The 17,093-nt window shown below is 37.7% G+C and overlaps 1 protein-coding gene and 1 pseudogene across 4 annotated transcripts in view; one reads left to right on the top strand and one right to left on the bottom strand.

Annotated features, from left to right (window-relative positions):
* The window catches only part of RFX8 (regulatory factor X8), a 258,335-nt gene that overhangs the window by 167,789 nt on the left and 73,453 nt on the right, over positions 1-17,093 (bottom strand). The window lies entirely within an intron of this gene.
* LOC109261118 (40S ribosomal protein S12-like) lies at positions 6,199-6,615 on the top strand (annotated as a pseudogene).

The raw sequence follows: 17,093 nt of genomic DNA, 5'->3' as shown, positions 1-17,093 counted from the left end.
CTAGACCTGTCCTACAAGCAATGCTAAAGGATGCAGGGCGCCTGGGTAGCTCGGTTGGTTAAGCATCTAACTCTTGATTTCAGCTTAGGTCATGATCTCATTGTTCATATGTTTTAGCCCTGCTTTGGGCTGAGTACTGACAGCATGGAGTCTGCTTGGGACTCTCTCTCTCTCCCTCTCTCTCTGTCCCTTCCCTGCTCACACTCTCTGTCTCTCAAAATAAATAAACGTTTCTGTTAATAATAATAATAATAGTAATAATAATAATAATAATAAAAGAAATGCTAAAGGGTGTCCTCCTGGTTGAGCTGAAAAGAAACTAGACAGTTACTTGATGCTGTAAAAAGAAATAAAGATCTCTGGTGAAGGGGCACTTGGGTGGCTCAATCAGTTAACTGTCAGACTCTTAGTTTTGGCTCAGGTCATAATATCATGGTTCATGAGCCCTGCATGGGGTTCCTCACTGTCAGCACAGAGCCTACTTGGGATTTTCTCTCTCCCTCTCTCTCTCTGCCTCTCCTCCATTTATATACACATGCTCTCTCTCTCTCTCAAAATAAACAAATAACCTTAAAAAAAAAAGATCTCTGGTGAAGGTAAATACATAGATAATTATAAAATCTAGTATTATTGTAATTTTGGTATTAACTCCACTTTTTAAAAACATGGTTTAGGCGCACCTAGGTGGCTCAGTCAGTTAAGTGTCCAACTTGGCTCAGGTCATGATCTTGCAGTTCTGGGGTTCGAGCCCAGCATTAAGCTCTGTGCTGACAGCTCAGAGCCCGGAGCCTGCTTTAGAGTCTGTGTCTCCCTCTCTCTCTGCCTCTCCCCCCACCCCTCAAAAATAAACATTAAAACATTTTTAAGTAATAAAAAAATAAAAAATAAATTTAAAAAACATGGTTTAAAGGACAAACGCATAAAAAACATACTACTGGTCATGTACCATGTAAAGATGTAATCTGTGGCTTCTAATAATAGAAAGGGAGAAGGGAGCTACATACAAGTTTTGTGTGCTACTGAAGATAATTGTTATAAACTCAAATTAGGGTGCTATAACCTTAGGATGTTACATTAAATCCCTATAGTAACCAAAAAGAAAATAGGTATAGAATATACACATAAGGAAACGAGAAGGGACTCAAACACACAACAAAAATCAACTAAACACAAAAGAAGGCAGTGATAATGGAAGTGAGGGACAAAAAAAGCTATAATACCTAGAAAACAAATAGCAAAATGCCAAAACTAAGTAAGACCCTCCTTATCAGTAATTACTTTAAATGTAAATTGAGTAAGCTCTCCAATCAAAAGATAAAAACTGGCAGAAAAGGTTTCTAAAAATGGATTCAACTATATACATCTATAAGAGACTCACTTTAGATCCAAAGACACAAATAGATTGGGATACCTGGGTGGCTCAGTCAGTTAAGTGTCTGACTCTTAATCTTGGCTCAAGTCATGATCTCATGGTTCCTGGGATCGGGCCACATGCCGGGGTCTGTGCTGATGACAGCATGGAGCCTGCTTGGGATTCTCTCCCTTTCTTTTCCTCTCAAAATAAATAAATAAACATTAAAAATTTTTAAAAGAAAAACAAAGACATAAATACGTTGAAAGTGAAGGGATTGAAAAAGGTATTTCATACACAGATTAACCAAAAGAGAATTGGGGTAGCTATACTAATAACAGACAAAATTAACTTTAATTCCAAAAGATTAAAAGAGAAAAAGACAATATATAAAAACATTTTTAATACAGTAAGATAATATAACAATTAAAACATCTACACACCCAAGAGACTTTCAAAATTTATGAAGGAAAAACTGACAATTTAAGGAAGAAATAGTTTTACAATAATAGTTGGAGACATGAATGCCCTACTTTAAATAATGGACTGAACAACCAGAGAGAAAATAAGTGAGGATATAGAGGACTTGGACAACACATAAACCATCTAGACCTAACAGACATACAGAATATTCCATGCAACAACAGCAGAATACACACTCCTTCCAAGAACATGAGACATTCTCTAGGACAGACCACATGTTAGGCTACAAAACAATTCTCAGTAGGTTTAAAAAGGTACATATCATAGGGGTGCCTCGGTGGCTCAGTCGGTTAAGCCTCTGACTTTGGCTCAGGTCATGATCTCCCAGTTTGTGAGTTTGAGCCCTGCATTGAGCTGTCTGCTGTCAGCACAGAGCCTGACTCAGATCTTCTGCCCCCCCCCCCTCTCTGCCCCTCCCCTGCTCGCTCACTCTCTCTCTCAAAAATAAATTAACATTAAAAAAAAGATAGATGTTATACACAGTATCTTCTTCAGCCACAATGGGATGAAGATAGAAATCAGTAACAGAAATAAAATTGGAAAATTCACAAGCATGTGGAAGCTAAACAACATTCTTAAACAACCAGTGGGTCAAGGAAGAAATCACAAGGGAAATTAGAAAATATTTAGAGACAAATGAGGATGAAAATAAAACATACCAAAACTTATGGGATGTAGCAAAAAGAGTACTCAGAAGGAAATTTATAGCAGTAAATGCCTACATTTTAAAAAGAGAGAGAGAGAAAGATCTCAAATCAATGGCTTAACCCTGCACCATAAGGAACTAAAAAAAGAAAAGAAAAATAAACCCAAGCTAATAGAAAGAAGGAAATAATAAGGATTAGAGCAGAGATAAACAAAATGCAGAACTAAAAAGCAGAAGAATCAAGGAAACCAAAAGTTGGTTCTTTAAAAATATCAACAAAATTGACAAACGTTAGTTAAACTAAGAAAAAAAGAACAAGCTCAAGTAAAATTACAAATGAAATAGTGGACAGGACAACAAACACTACGTAAATAAAAAGGATTATAAGAAAATACTATGAACAATTGTATGCAAACAAATTGGGTAACCTAGATGAAAAGGAAAAACTCTTAGAAACAACACAACTACCAAAACTGACTCAAGAATAAACAGAAATCTTAATAGGCCTATAACAAATACAAAGATTGAATCAGAAACCAAAAACCTTCCAACAAAGAAAAGTCCAGCACCAAACATTTAAAGGAGAATTAGCATAGATCCTTCTTAAACTCTCCCAGAAAATTAAAGAGGAGGCAACACTTTACTAATTCATTCTATGAGATCAGTGTAACCAAAGCATGACAAAGATACTACAAAAAAAGAAAATCATAGATCAATATTCCTAATGAATATAGGAAATCTATATTCAACAAAATATTCAATGAAATATTAGCCAAGTGAATTTGGCATTGTAGTAAAAGGATTTTACACTGTGAACAAATAGGAGTTGTCCCAGAATGCAAGGATGATTCCATATATGAAAACCAATCAATGTAACACTATATTAATAGAATGAAGGAGAAAAAAACTACAAGATTATCTCAATGTAGAAAAAGCATTTGGAAAAATTCAGTACACCTTCATGATAAAAACACACAGTACACTAACAGAAAGCAACCTCCTTAATATGATAAAGACCATGTAGGAAAAACCCACAACCCATCATACCCAATAGTGAAAGAGTGAAAGTATTCCCCCTAAGATCAGGAACAAGATAAGGATGCTCACTTTCATCACTATTATTCAATATCACTCTGCAAGTCTTAGCCAGAATAATTAGGCAAGACAAGGAAATAAAAGATATGCAAATTAGAAAAGAAGTAAAATTATCTTTCTTCTAAGATGATGTGATATTATATGTAGAAAACTCTAAAGATTCAAAAAATTTTTAGAGCTAATAAACAAATTCAGCAAAATTGCAGACTGCACCATCAACACTCAAAAATCAGTTTTATTTCCTTATTCTGGTAATAAATATAACAGAAATTTTAAAAACAATTCTACTTACAAAGACCTAAAAAGAATAAGACACTTACAAATTAGCTTAACCAAGGAGATGAAAGACTTGTACATTGAAAACTATGAAACAAAGCTGAAAGAAATTAAAAGAGATGTAAATAAAAGGAAAAGATATTTCTTGTCCATGAATTAGAAGACTTAATACTGTGAGGATGACAATACCCATAGTGATATACAAACTCAATGCAATCTCTATCATAACCCCAATGATATTTTTTGTAAAAATGGAAAAGTAGATTCTAAAATTCACATGGAATTTCAAGAGCTCTGAGTAGCCAAAACAAGCTTGAAAGAGAACAAAGTTGGAAGACTCACTTTCTAATGTCAAAATGCACTACAAAGCTATGGTAATCAAAACAGTATGGTTGGTACTGGCATAAGGACAGATATAGACAAATAGAATAGAATTGAAGAATATAGAAATAAAATCTTTTATTCAATGGAGGCAAAAGGTAGTTTTTTCAACAAATGGTTCCAGGAAGACTGGATATCCACATTCAGAAGAATCAGTTGGAACCTTCCTTTAGACTATATACAAAAATTAATTCAAAATGGATCACAGACCTAAATTTAAGAGCTAAAACTCTTAAAAGTAAACATAAGAATAAATCTTCCTTGGATTTGACAATGCTTTCTTAAGTATGAAACCAAAAGCACAGGTAGGGGTGCCTGGCTGGCTCCATCAGTAGAGCATGTGACTCTCTCTCTCTCTCTCTCTTTTTTTTTTTTTTGTAAATTTTATTCTTTTTTTTTTTTTTTTTTTTTTTTTGAGAGAGAGCATTAGAGAGAGGCAGGGAGAGAGAGAATCCCAAGCAGGCTTTGCGCTGTCAGCCCAGAGCCCAACGTGAGGCCTGAACCCACAAACTGTGAGATCATGACCTAAGCCAAAACCAAGAGTTGGAGGCTCAACCAACTGAGCCAGCCGGGTGCCCCAATGTGACTCTTGATCTTGGCGTCATGAGCTCAAGCCTTACATTGGGCATGGAGCCTACTTAAAATAAAAACAAAAAAAACAAAAGCACAGGCAACAAGAGAGAAAATAGAGAAACTGGACATCGTAAAAATTAAAAACTTTTGTGCATCAAAGAACACTATTAATAATGAAAGACAAGAAACAGAATGGTAGTAAATATTTGCAAAGCATATATGTGATAAGGACTTAATATCCAGAAGATAATAAATAACTCTTACAACTCAAAAACAAAAAAATAATCAACCCAATTTTAAAATGGGCCAAAAAGATATACAAATGGCCAATAAATGCATGAAAAGATGCTCAACATCATTAGTCATTAGGGAAATGCAAATCAAAACCATAATGAGGTACCACTTCACACCTACCATAATGGCTATGATAAAAAAACAAAATAAGAAAATAAAAAGTGTTGCCAAAGATGTGGAAGAATTGGAACACTTGTACATTATTGGTGGGAATGTAAAATGGTACAGCAGCTCTGGAAAACAGCTTGGTGGTTCCTCAAAAAGTTAAACACAGAATTACCATGTGATCTACCATATAATTCCACTCCTATATATACCCCAAAGAATTGAAAACAGTGACTCAGGTTCTTGTTCATTAATGTTCATAGCAGTACTGTTTATATTAGCCAAAAAGTGGAAATAATCCAAGTGTCCTTCAACAAGTGAATGAATGTTTTATATTTAGATTTCTCTAAAGAAATAATGGGAGATGATAGATAGATAACAGATAGATGGATACAGAGATACACAAATATAAAGAGATTTATTATAAGGTATTGGCTCACATGATTATGGAGGCTGAGAAGTCCCATAATCTACTATATGCAAAGCTAAAGACCCAAGGAAGCTGGTGGTGTAGTTCAAAGATCTGAGAGCTGGAGAGCCAATGGTATAGATTCTAGTTCAAGTCTGAAGGCCTGAGAACCAGGAGTGCTAAAGGAAAGAGACCAATATCCCGGCCAGCTTAATCAGTCAAGCAGAGAGCAAATTCAGCCTTCCACTGGCCTTTTGTTCTAGTTTGGCTTTCAACAGACTTGATGATGCCCACTTACACTGGGGAATGCCATCTGCTTTACTCAGTCCATCAGTTCAAATGCTAATCTCCTCAAGAAACACCCTCACAGACACACCCAGACACCATCAGCTATCTGGGCATCCATGGCACAGTCAAATTGACATATATAACTAACCATTACAAAATATGACATATACATGCAATGGATGTTATTCAGTCATTAAAAAAAAATGAAGTTCTGTTCTTTCCCTGCCACCATGGAGTCATACCTGGAGGTGGAGGCCCAGGTGCACCAAGATTCGGCTCCACCCGTAACCCATGACCATGGTTGAGGAAAGCATTACTGCTGGAAGTGTAATGGATGTTAATACTTTTTTACAAGAGGTGCTGAAGACTGCCTTCATCCATGATGGCCTACCACATGGAATTTGTGAAGCTGCCAAAGCCTTAAACAAGCACCAAATCCATCCTTGTGTGTTGCATTCATGTGTGATGAGCCTATGTATGTCAGGTTGGTGAGGCCCTTCGTGCTGAACACCAAATCAACCTAATTAAGGTTGATGAGAACAAGAAACTAGGGTAATGCATAGGCCTCTATAAAATGCACAGGCCTCTATAAAACTGACACAGAGAGTAAACCCTGCAAAAGTGGTTGGTTGCTATTGTGTGGTGATTAAAGTCTATGGCAAAGAGTCTCAGGCCAAGAATGTCATCAAGGAATACTTCCAATACAAGAAATAAACAAGTAAAAAATGTGGTCCTTGTTCCTCAAAAAAACCAAAAACCAAAAAACAACAACAACAACAAAAATGGAGTTCTATAACATAGTGAAACTTGAAAATATTAAGCTAGGTGTAGTGGTCCAGACACAAAAGGACAAATATGTAATTCTACTTATGTGAAATACCTAGAATAGGAAAATTCAGAGAAAATAGATTAGAAGTTGTCAGATGCTGGGCAGAGGTGGAATGGGGAGTTATTACTTAAGGGGCACAGAATTTCTCTTTGGGCTGATGAAAAAAATTGGAACAGTGGTAATGGCGTATATGTAATTAATGATACTGAATTGGTACACTTAAAAATTACAAAAATGTACAAAAACATGGCAAATTTTAAGTTACTTATTTTATTCAATAAACAATTGATTAGTGTCCTTGACTACATTCATAGTAAAGAAAAACCATATGATTGTTTCAATGGGAAAATCCTTTGATAAAATTCAAAACCCATTCACGAAAAATACTTTTAGCAACCTAGAAATAGAAGGGAATTTCCTTAATCTGATCAAGGGTATTGTGCCAGTTATCGATTTATTGCCTTTCAGCTCCAAATTCACTCTTCAGTACCTGCTCTATGATGGACAGGATTCTTGAAGCACTCACTATTCCTTCATACCAAGTATGTGGAACTTTGCCAAAAGGGGGTGCTGAAGTGACACTGCAAGAGAAAGATGGCTTCTCTTTCTGACTCCAAAGTACAGTGTTTTACTTTTTCTTGCTCCTGCTGCACACTGGTCAGAGGTGTGAGTGGGTGGGCACATTTGGGGTGCTCTGATCCAGCTCTGTGCACAGAGCATGTAGTCCTCAGTAATCTTGCAGCCTCAGTCCAGGTCCAGTAATGGCCTTCCCATGGCCTTTCCAAGATCCTGGCCTCACACAGTAGAAACCTAACTCTTTCTACACCAGCCTTGAATGGCCTAAGTCCTAAAAGATTGTTTCCTGTTTGCCTCTCAACCATGGCCCTGTGCTAGCCTGAGCAACCCTGAAAACTTTTCCACCATGCAGAGTGCTGCAACCACATGACTTACAATGAGGGCTGGGAAGGAAGCCTTGGGAAGGAAGCTCCATTTCCAAGTTTGTATTTCCTTGGATACTCTCCTTCAGCCCTGGCTGTCCTTTAACATTATCTCTGCATTTTCATAGTTACCCTCCTATCATGGTTAAATAATTCTTTGTTGAACTTTCCCTGTTTCCCTGGTTTCTCATTGGGACTGACTAGATGCAGAGTGATACAAATACTTACAAAATATCTATGTTAAATATCATACTTAATGGTTAATATTGAAAAACTCCCCTTTGAGATCAAGAACAAAACAAGAATGCCTGCTATCACCACTTTTATGCCACATTGTACTAGCCATTGTAATAAGATAAGAAAAAAAGGCATATGGATTAGAAAGGAAGAAAGGAAATTTTTATTATTCATAGATTCTAATGATAACATACATTTAAAAGTCCAAAATGATCTATTCAACTTTAGACCTAACATATGTGATTAACTGGATGCAAAATCAACATACAAAAATCTACTACATTGTTATTTGCATGATGATATAATTATGTGTAATTATTAATACAATTATATTTCTAATATAATTAGGAATATAATATATAAGAAAAAGAAACTTTAAAAATACCATTAACAAAAAACATAAATATATGAAATGCTTAGCAATAAATATAACAAAAGATGTGCAAAAAACTGTAAGACATTATTGTGAAAAATTGAAGAGATCTCAAAAAATGGGTAGATATACAAGTTAATGAAATAATAGGCTCAATATTGTGAAGATGCCAATTCTTCCCTGAAACTTATGTTTAGATTCAAGACAATTATAATCAAAATTCTTACAGGTTTTTTTTTTTTTTTTTTGTATAGGAAACTGACAACCTTATTTTTAACATTTATATGGAAATGAAAAGGTTGGTAAAGAGCTTTCTTCTATGAAGAAGAAAAACAAGCAAGGAAGACTTGCTCTACCAAGTATCCAGACTTATTATAAAGGTACAATAATTAAAATAGTATGGCACTGACATAAACACAGAGGTGAATGGAACAGTATAAAGAACCCTAAACCAGACTCATGCATACATGAACATGACAAGTTTGTCACTGGAGAGAGTGGGTGAACCATAGCATTTCAAATATATTGTCCTGGAAAAACGGGATATCCATGTGGGAAAAAAAAGAAACTTGGCCCCTATCTCACTCCATATAAAAACCAATTTCAGATAAATTACAGATTTAAACGTGAAAGGCAAATAGTAGTCAAAATGAATATTTAATAATAATAATAATAGTAATAAAACTTCTATAAAAATACAAGAAAATATCTCATGACCTCAAGACAGGGGAACATTTCTTACACAGCTATAGAAAACAATAACCAAAAGATTAATAAACAAGACCACATGAAAATAAGAACTTCTGTGTATATCAAAAGATGCTGTTCAACCAACCCAAAAGGACTCCTACAAACTCAGAAACAAAAGACAGACAAATGAGAAGAAAACAAGGAAAACCACTTAACAAAAGAGAATATCCATGGCCCCAAAACATAGGAAATAGGGCTCTACTTTATTAGTACTTAGAGAAATGAAAATTAAAAATACATTGAGATATGGGCACCTCAGTGGCTCAGTCAGTTAAGCATCTGACTTTGGCTCAGATCATGATCTCACAGTTCATGAGTTCAAGCCCCACACTGGGCTCTGTGCTGACAGTTCAGAGCCTGGGCCTGCTTTGGATTCTGCCTCTCCCTCGCTCTCTGCCTCTCCCCCATTAGCACTCTCTCTCTCTCAAAAATAAATAAACATTTAAAAAAAATTTTTTTTAAACACTGAGATAACACTATACTGACAACACCAAATGTAAGTGTAGATATGAACCCTGAACCTTCATTCACTGCTGGGAATGGTGGATGTATGTAAATTGCAATAACAAAAATTGGGAGCTAGTTGATTCTCTTTCCCCTATTCCATGATTCAGAATTCCACTCCTCAGTGGAATTCCTAACAAAAATACATGCACATAGGCACCAAAAGACATGTACAGGAATAACCACAGCAGCACTGTTCAACATAACCCCAAACTGAGAACACAAGTATCCAACAATTACATAAAGGATAAAGAAATTATGCAGGCCGGTGGGGAGCAATGAGTGAAGGGAATGATAAGGTACAAACTTCCAGTTATAAAATTAGTAAGTCATGGGGATGTAATGTACAGCATGTTACCTATAGTAATACTGTATTGCATATTTGAAAGTTGCCAAGAGAGTAAATCTTGAAGGTCCTCATCACAAGAAAAAAAAGAAAAATTTTTTCATGGCTAAGTATGGTAATGAATGTTAACTAGACTTGCTGTGGTGATCATTTCACATTGTATTCAAATATCAAATCATTATGTTGTACACCTGAAACTAATATAATGTTATATGTCAATTAGTCAATTATACCTTAATAAAAATAATTTAAAAATATGGTATATTTATACAATGAAATAATACACAACGCTGAGAATGAATGCACTATAGCTTCATGCAATGACATGAATTTCATACACATAATAAGTCAAAGAAGCCAAATACACACAATACATATACTATATAATTCCATCTATGTGAAGTTCAGAAAATGAGAAAAACTAAATTATAGTGTTTAATAGTACATGTTTAAGTTGTTAAAGCATGAAGAAAGGTTAGGAAATTATTACTATGACCTTTAGGATAGTGTTTACTATCCTTTGCAGAAAAAGACAAAGTACTAGTGATCAGGAGGGGCGTGAGAAAGACTTCAGGGGTGTTGAAACATTCTAGTTTTTGACCCAGGTGATGATCAGTTGGAGGTTAACTCTGTAAAAATTCATTGAGCTGTATATTCTTTGTAAATGTTTGTAATATTTAATTTTTTGAAGATTTAACAGAACAAATGACTGCCTGGCAGCACTGAGGACGCAGTAGACAACATCACATTTTAATAAGTCCTAAATGTAGGTACTCACAGTGTGTAGGAGGCTGAGAGTGAGAGATGTGGAGAAGGAAGAAGGTAATGACCCAGGATGGGGTCTGGTTTGTCAGGACTCTTGAGGGCTGGCAGGGAGGAGTGGGGAAGGGAAATCACACATCCTTAAAATTGCAGTTCCTGAGGCAGACATTCAGGCAGACATAAACCCAATTCATTAAATGCCCTAGGAGAATACAAAGACAAAAGACCAAAGATCACAGTGAGGGAGAAGAGTAAGTTCATAGATGTGAGAGTCTGGAAGAAGTAAAGTATATTAGACACAGAAGGACAGCTTCAGTGAACACTGCAGTAAAATGTAGTATATTGATACCATGTGCACAGAAGCGAGGATCTTTTAGCCTAGTATTCATTCATTCATTCATTCATTCAACAAGTATTTATTATCAGGAACTATTCTAGTTGCCATAGAGAATGCAAGAGGGTATAAGACAGTTCTTCTCTTTAGTTTTAACTAAGATAAAACATATCCTCGTGAACATTTAAGTTACTGTTCAAGATTCCACTGCCCAAAGGATAAAGCCCCAACTCACGCCCACACATGGCATACAAGCTCCACCTCATTTTGACCCCTTGCCAGTGGCATTTCCCCCATGGGTCTCTGCTCTTCCCCAGAGAAGCTCATCTTCACTATTTCTGTGACCGTAACAGAGGCCCAGTTCTATGCACTTTATACCTATTCATTCTCACAATGACTTTAAGAGGTCAATACCAATATTATTCACATTATTGTTCAGGTGAGGTAACAAGCCAAGAGAGGTTAAGTAACTTTTCACATTCATAATAGCTTGTAGGTGCTGGGGCCAGGACTCCAACCCTGAAAGCCTGGCCCCAGGGAATGTGCTCTCCACAACTACAGCTGAGCCACAGCCATCTTTCTCTGCCCCATGACAAATCCAAACTTTTTCATCTCTCTGTAGGTTTGGATTTTCTCCCTGTTGTCTTCCCCACAAACTCAGCAAGAAGGCTGCCACCTCTGTGCACCCTTCCACGGCCACCTCCTCAGGGCCAATCTCTACCTTCCTCCTCCATGCCCTCAACTTTCATGGGCCCCTCCTAACATGTCCCTAGATGTCCTCAAGGGAGGAAGCTTGCCTTGTTTTTTGATATGCCTTCTCCAGAATCGTTCACACATGAAATTACAGGCAATGCTGAATTGGATCCAAAGAAAAACGTAAATCCTAAATAAGTGGTGCCAATTTGAGTCACTAAGGTTAGAAGAAAGAAAGGCCCATGCAGTCTGAGGTAGCCCAGGGAAGTCTTATGAAAGGGGTAGTCCTTGGTTAGACCTTAAGGGATGAGCAAACTGTGTATCACTGAAGATGATCAAGAGGGTGACCAGGGTGGGAAAGAGTATGTGCACAGGCCTGGTGACTCCAATGCACAGGGTATCTTTAGAAGTCCATCTTTAAACCAAACTTCACAGAGCATAGGCTGCAGGCAAAACAATCAGAGATCAAGAGGCAAGAATATTAAAGTACCAATACAAATACCTACCTTAGGAACCCTCAAAAAGTCCTTCTTAAGTAAATCTAGAAAACCAGAATACTTCAGAGTATAAGAGACCTGGTGGAAAAAAAAGATTAATCACATTTAGAGTTTTTCAATACTTTTTATTGGATAATATGGTACACAACTGATTGCAGGGTTGGAACTGCTCTGAATTTGGAACTGTTTTGAATAAATCAGTATTGGGGTGCCTGGATGGCTCAGTCAGTTGAACGTCTGACTCTTAATTTTGGCTCAGGTCCTAATCTCATGATTTCTGGGATCGAGCCTCACATCAGGCTCTGTGCTGACAGCGCAGAGCCTGCTTGGGATTCTCTCTCTCCCTGTCTCTCTGCCCATCCCTCTCTCTTTTCTCACAAAAATAGATAAACTTTAAAGATCAATCAACCAACCAGTCAGTATAGGTATACGGAGATTTTACTGCATTTTCTTTGCAACCAGGCCATCTGAGTTGTTGCCATCAATCAGGGCCCGGCCTGAGATTGAAATGATGCCCATACAACGCCCATCTATGCCAGCAGCAATCTCCTCTCCAAGCTTCTCATAGTTATGGTACATCCAGTCCTGCCACTTGCAGGCTTCTGACATGAAAGGGGGCACTGGCCATACAAAAGAGATATTTCTTGAGGGAGGCATAGTGTGGATTTCTATGTAGTCTCTTTTTTGGGGTACCTGGAAATATATGCTACCAGGTTAAGGTTACCGATGGAATGTCTTTGCAAACCAGACTGAACAAACTAGGAGGATGAGCTCTACTATCCAGATTGTACCTCTTGTCCTGCTTAATCTTTGCTCTTCTTATCATCTTTCTTCTAGGGGAATGAGAGGAATATAAAGAATATATAAATATTCTTTTCAACAGATGTCTACAAAGGAAAGAAAACCTCTCCATTATTCTTCAGAAGACCCCAGACCCATCAGAACTTCCTTGAGGTGTGGAGAGAGGCCCCTTGCCTCCACCTGCCTGGCCTATCACTAAAAGAGAATCAAATATAGGTAGTAAGCCTGTCATCACGTGAGAAAACCTTTCCTTTTACTTCTACATATTTGCCTTAGATTATTCACAAATAAAAGTTACACACATTTCATTGGCACTACTACATCTACAAATCACCTTGATCTCATTTAAATTCATTTTGCAAATGGGCAAACATTGTTCCATGACTTTTACTGATTGCCCAAGATTGCAAAGTTACTAAGAAATAGTGCCAGGCCCATGTCTAGGACTTCAGGGTCCAACTTTGTCCCACCTCATAGCAAACACATTAAAACATATTCCCATCCCACAGAACATATAGATTTTTGCTGTATAATTTTTATAATTCCAGTTTGGAGTTTCCTTATAACTTACAAATGTTTTCTCGTGATCCAAACTGTTAACATTTTTATGTAATCATATAGGGCTTGAGTTGAGTAGTAGCTGACTCATTGATATCATGTTACATTTTGCAGACTCTTAATTAACTATTTATTTCAATTTCAGTGTTTAATCCTCATGTTTAGGAGCCAATTTATTTTTTTCCAGGTCTGAAATATTGTCATGGGTCCTCGAAAGGTCACAGGCCCTGAGCACTAAGCCAAGAATGCCTCATGGCAGAAAGAGCTCCCAGCACAGGGGTGTGATGTGAGCAAAGGTTTAGAGGCTGGAATATAGAAGGCAGGTAAAGGTGGCTGTCAAAGATTCAGCTGGCTGGAACAGAAAGGACAGAATCTGGTCTGTCTCTGGCCTTCCATTAGCAAGGTCTAGCTTGTGGATCTCTGGGACAATATGCTGCCGGCACTCTGGAGCAGGCTATTCTTTTATGTTAAACCATACTATTAATCCACAGAGTTAAGCAGCATCCAGAAAAACTTCAAAGATGATCAAAGGAAGAGTTTATTCTATATGTTAGTAGAGTCCTCCCCAAAACAAATCTCATAGGATTCAGGGATACTGGTTCTGACTGACCTCATCACCAAAACCCCCAACTCCAGAGAGAGCTGGGATTGGAGAGGAACTCTAGAGAGAGCAAAAGGGACCCCCACTACCACTCCACCCCGCCTTCTGTTGCCATGGGGACATGCAGAACCCTTCCACCAAGCAAGCCTGGGATTAAAACCATTCCTATTGAACCTCCTGCTGGGTGGCAGGAGGCAACATATTCCCAATAATTCTAAGTTGAGTTTTTGTAAAATGCATTTTAAATGCACAAGCCAGGGAAATCTAACTTTTTACAGGTGTAGTGCACTGCTCCAAATCCTTTTTAAAAAAAGAAAGACATTTTCAATACTATAAGCAGTCACTCTTTTTGGATGTTCATATTTTTGCGTTCTGCAGAGTTTTATTAAATTAGGACACATTACCACAGTACTTGCTGAAAACATATTGCATCAGGCCTTGGAATTTAGAGAGAAAAATGAGTTGTTGTTTGTACCATGCCATTTTTCTTCAGTAATTGAAACAAATTTGAAGATGTGGAGAAACCTGGGGATTCTGGAGAAGCTCTTCACTCATCTACTTCTCTAGTTGCCATGGAGAACAACAGTTTTAAAGGCATCTTTAAATAAAGTCAGCCCTGAGCAGAAACCTCTCTTCTTGAGTGAGGCAAAATACTAAGGGGGTGGGAGAGAGGTCTCTTTGCTGCTCTAAACGGCAAGTAATCTGAGGAAGATATAAGTGAGCCTTGTATTTATTCAGAAGACACATTCATGTAGGAGACAGCAAGCAGTTCTGGGGCCATGCACCTGCCAGAACTTTCCAGAGCCTCCCTCTCATGCTCAGGATCCAGTTTCTGATCCTTAGAGCTATGGGCTTCTGAGAGCTAGCTCTCTCTCCATATTCATCAGGCTTCATTTACCAAATATTCTGCTTCTTTGTTCCCATCAGTCCTGGAGCTCCCAAGAACATGGTCCACCCTTTCCCATTGCCTATAAATAACTTCCTTTGACACATCTGTCCAGCTTCTCCCTCTCCCCCTTCAAATTTTTCCTTGAACCTCTCATCCCCTTGGAGCTCCTTTGTTCTGGTTACCTTAGGAAGGAGGGTACTAGCCAATAAAATGATGATGATGATGATGATGATGATGATGATGATGATGATGATGATAGGTGTTTATTATGCACATATGAAGCATTTAGCATAGATTATCTCATTTTATCTTTGGGCAACCTTCAGATAGGTGCTATTTCTATCCCCATTTTACAGAGGAGGAAACAGTTTTAGGAAGCACAAATGACTTAGCCACACAATTGGCACATAGCAGAGTAAGGGTTCAGCCCACACTTTCCAACTCTAGAGTCTCCACTCATATTGTCTCTCCATCTAATCATTCACTCATTTATCCAACCAATATTTATTGAGCCACACACTGTTCAAGGGCAGATAGCAATGATGAAGGCAAAAGAGGTTTCCACATTCATTATGATTCTTCGATTCTAGTAAGGGTACATAGGCAAGAAATGAACAAATAAACCAGATAATTTCTGAGATGGGAGCTGTGGAGAAAATGCTTCAAGGAATTGGGCAGAGCAGTGGTTTTCAAATTTGAGTGTGCATGAGCTCACCTGGGTGGCTTTTTGAATCACACATTGCTGGGCCACACTCTCAGAGTTCCTCATCCAGTAGGTCTGGAGTGGGGACTGGGAATTTGCATTTCTAACAAGCTCCCAGGTGAGGCTGCTATTGCTGGAGAATTCATACTTGGAGAGTCACTGGCATAGGGAGTAATTAGGACTTGAGTGCGGTGTGGGGAAGCCATTTTCAGGATGTGTGGCATTTGAGCTGAGACCCAAATGATGAAATGGGTAAGCCACCAGAAGATATGAAGATGCAGAGGGTACCAAAAGGGCAAAGTCCCAAGGTGGAAATGACCTCTCACTATTGGAAGGACAAAACAAAAATATGCTGGGTGTTTCCTGAATAAGGAAAAGAAGAGAAACAAACAAGGGCCAGCTTAGACCTAACACAGTTTAGTTATTTCTTTTCCTCCTGCTCTGTTAGACAACGTTGTTTTAACATGAAAATTAGAATGTCTTTAACCAACAAAATGTTGACAATTAGTTGATTTAAAAAATAAAGGTCCATTATAAGATTGTTTTAAATGGCACCTCCTGTGACACATTTAAAACATGATTTAAATTGTCCTTCACTCCAATGCCATTCTCAATTGTAATTTTTCAAGCAAAAGTAATCTATTGTGTTACATCACTGGTGTTGTATATTATTTAATAATGTATTTTTTTATCTGGAGAGTCTGTAACTTGTTGCAAACTTGTTGCAAATCTGCAACTTGTTGCAAAATTCAAAGACAGGACCCATGCCTTTTCTTTCCTCATTCTTCGACCTTAGTGCTTTTCAAATGTGCTTAAAACTGAACTCCTACAACTGGCTCCCTGGCACTCTTTAACAAGGAAGAGTGATTTAGGTGAACCTCTTGTTTTTGCCAGAGTCCCTTGTCCACTCTGTTCCCTGAGGTGCAGGAGTGCTGACCTGGGAAAGGATGAGGTCTAGCCTTCTACTGGATTCTCAGCTAAGGTGAGCCTAGTCTGCTGCAGGAAAATTGGCCCCTCTCTTTCTCTCAGCAGATACATTTGGGGCTGCTTTTGCAGCCAGGTCTTTATGTTCCTTTGCTTTGGATCTATTCTGAGGAAGCAGTGAGTTTCTGCATGATTGATAAAAACAGCCTGTTCATCTCATTGCTTAAAAAAAACATAGGAATGATCAAGATTCTGAATTTCCTAAACATTGCATAGTTGATGGCTGGAGCATCCAGAGATTACTGTTGGTGAGTGTTATGGGCTGAACTGTGTCCTCCAAAATTCATATTGTGAAGTTTTAACCCTTAGTACCTCAGAATGTGACTGTATTTAGAGATAGGGTTCTTACAGAAACAATTAAAGTTAAATGAGGTCAGTGGGGTAGGTCTTATT

The sequence above is a fragment of the Panthera pardus genome, unplaced genomic scaffold (genome assembly GCF_024362965.1).
Source record: "Panthera pardus isolate Hobbes unplaced genomic scaffold, ASM2436296v1 HiC_scaffold_25, whole genome shotgun sequence".
Classification (NCBI taxonomy): Eukaryota; Metazoa; Chordata; class Mammalia; order Carnivora; family Felidae; genus Panthera; species Panthera pardus.
The sequence above is the reverse complement of the archived record's forward strand: the minus strand, read 5'-3'. Positions and strand labels throughout refer to the sequence as shown.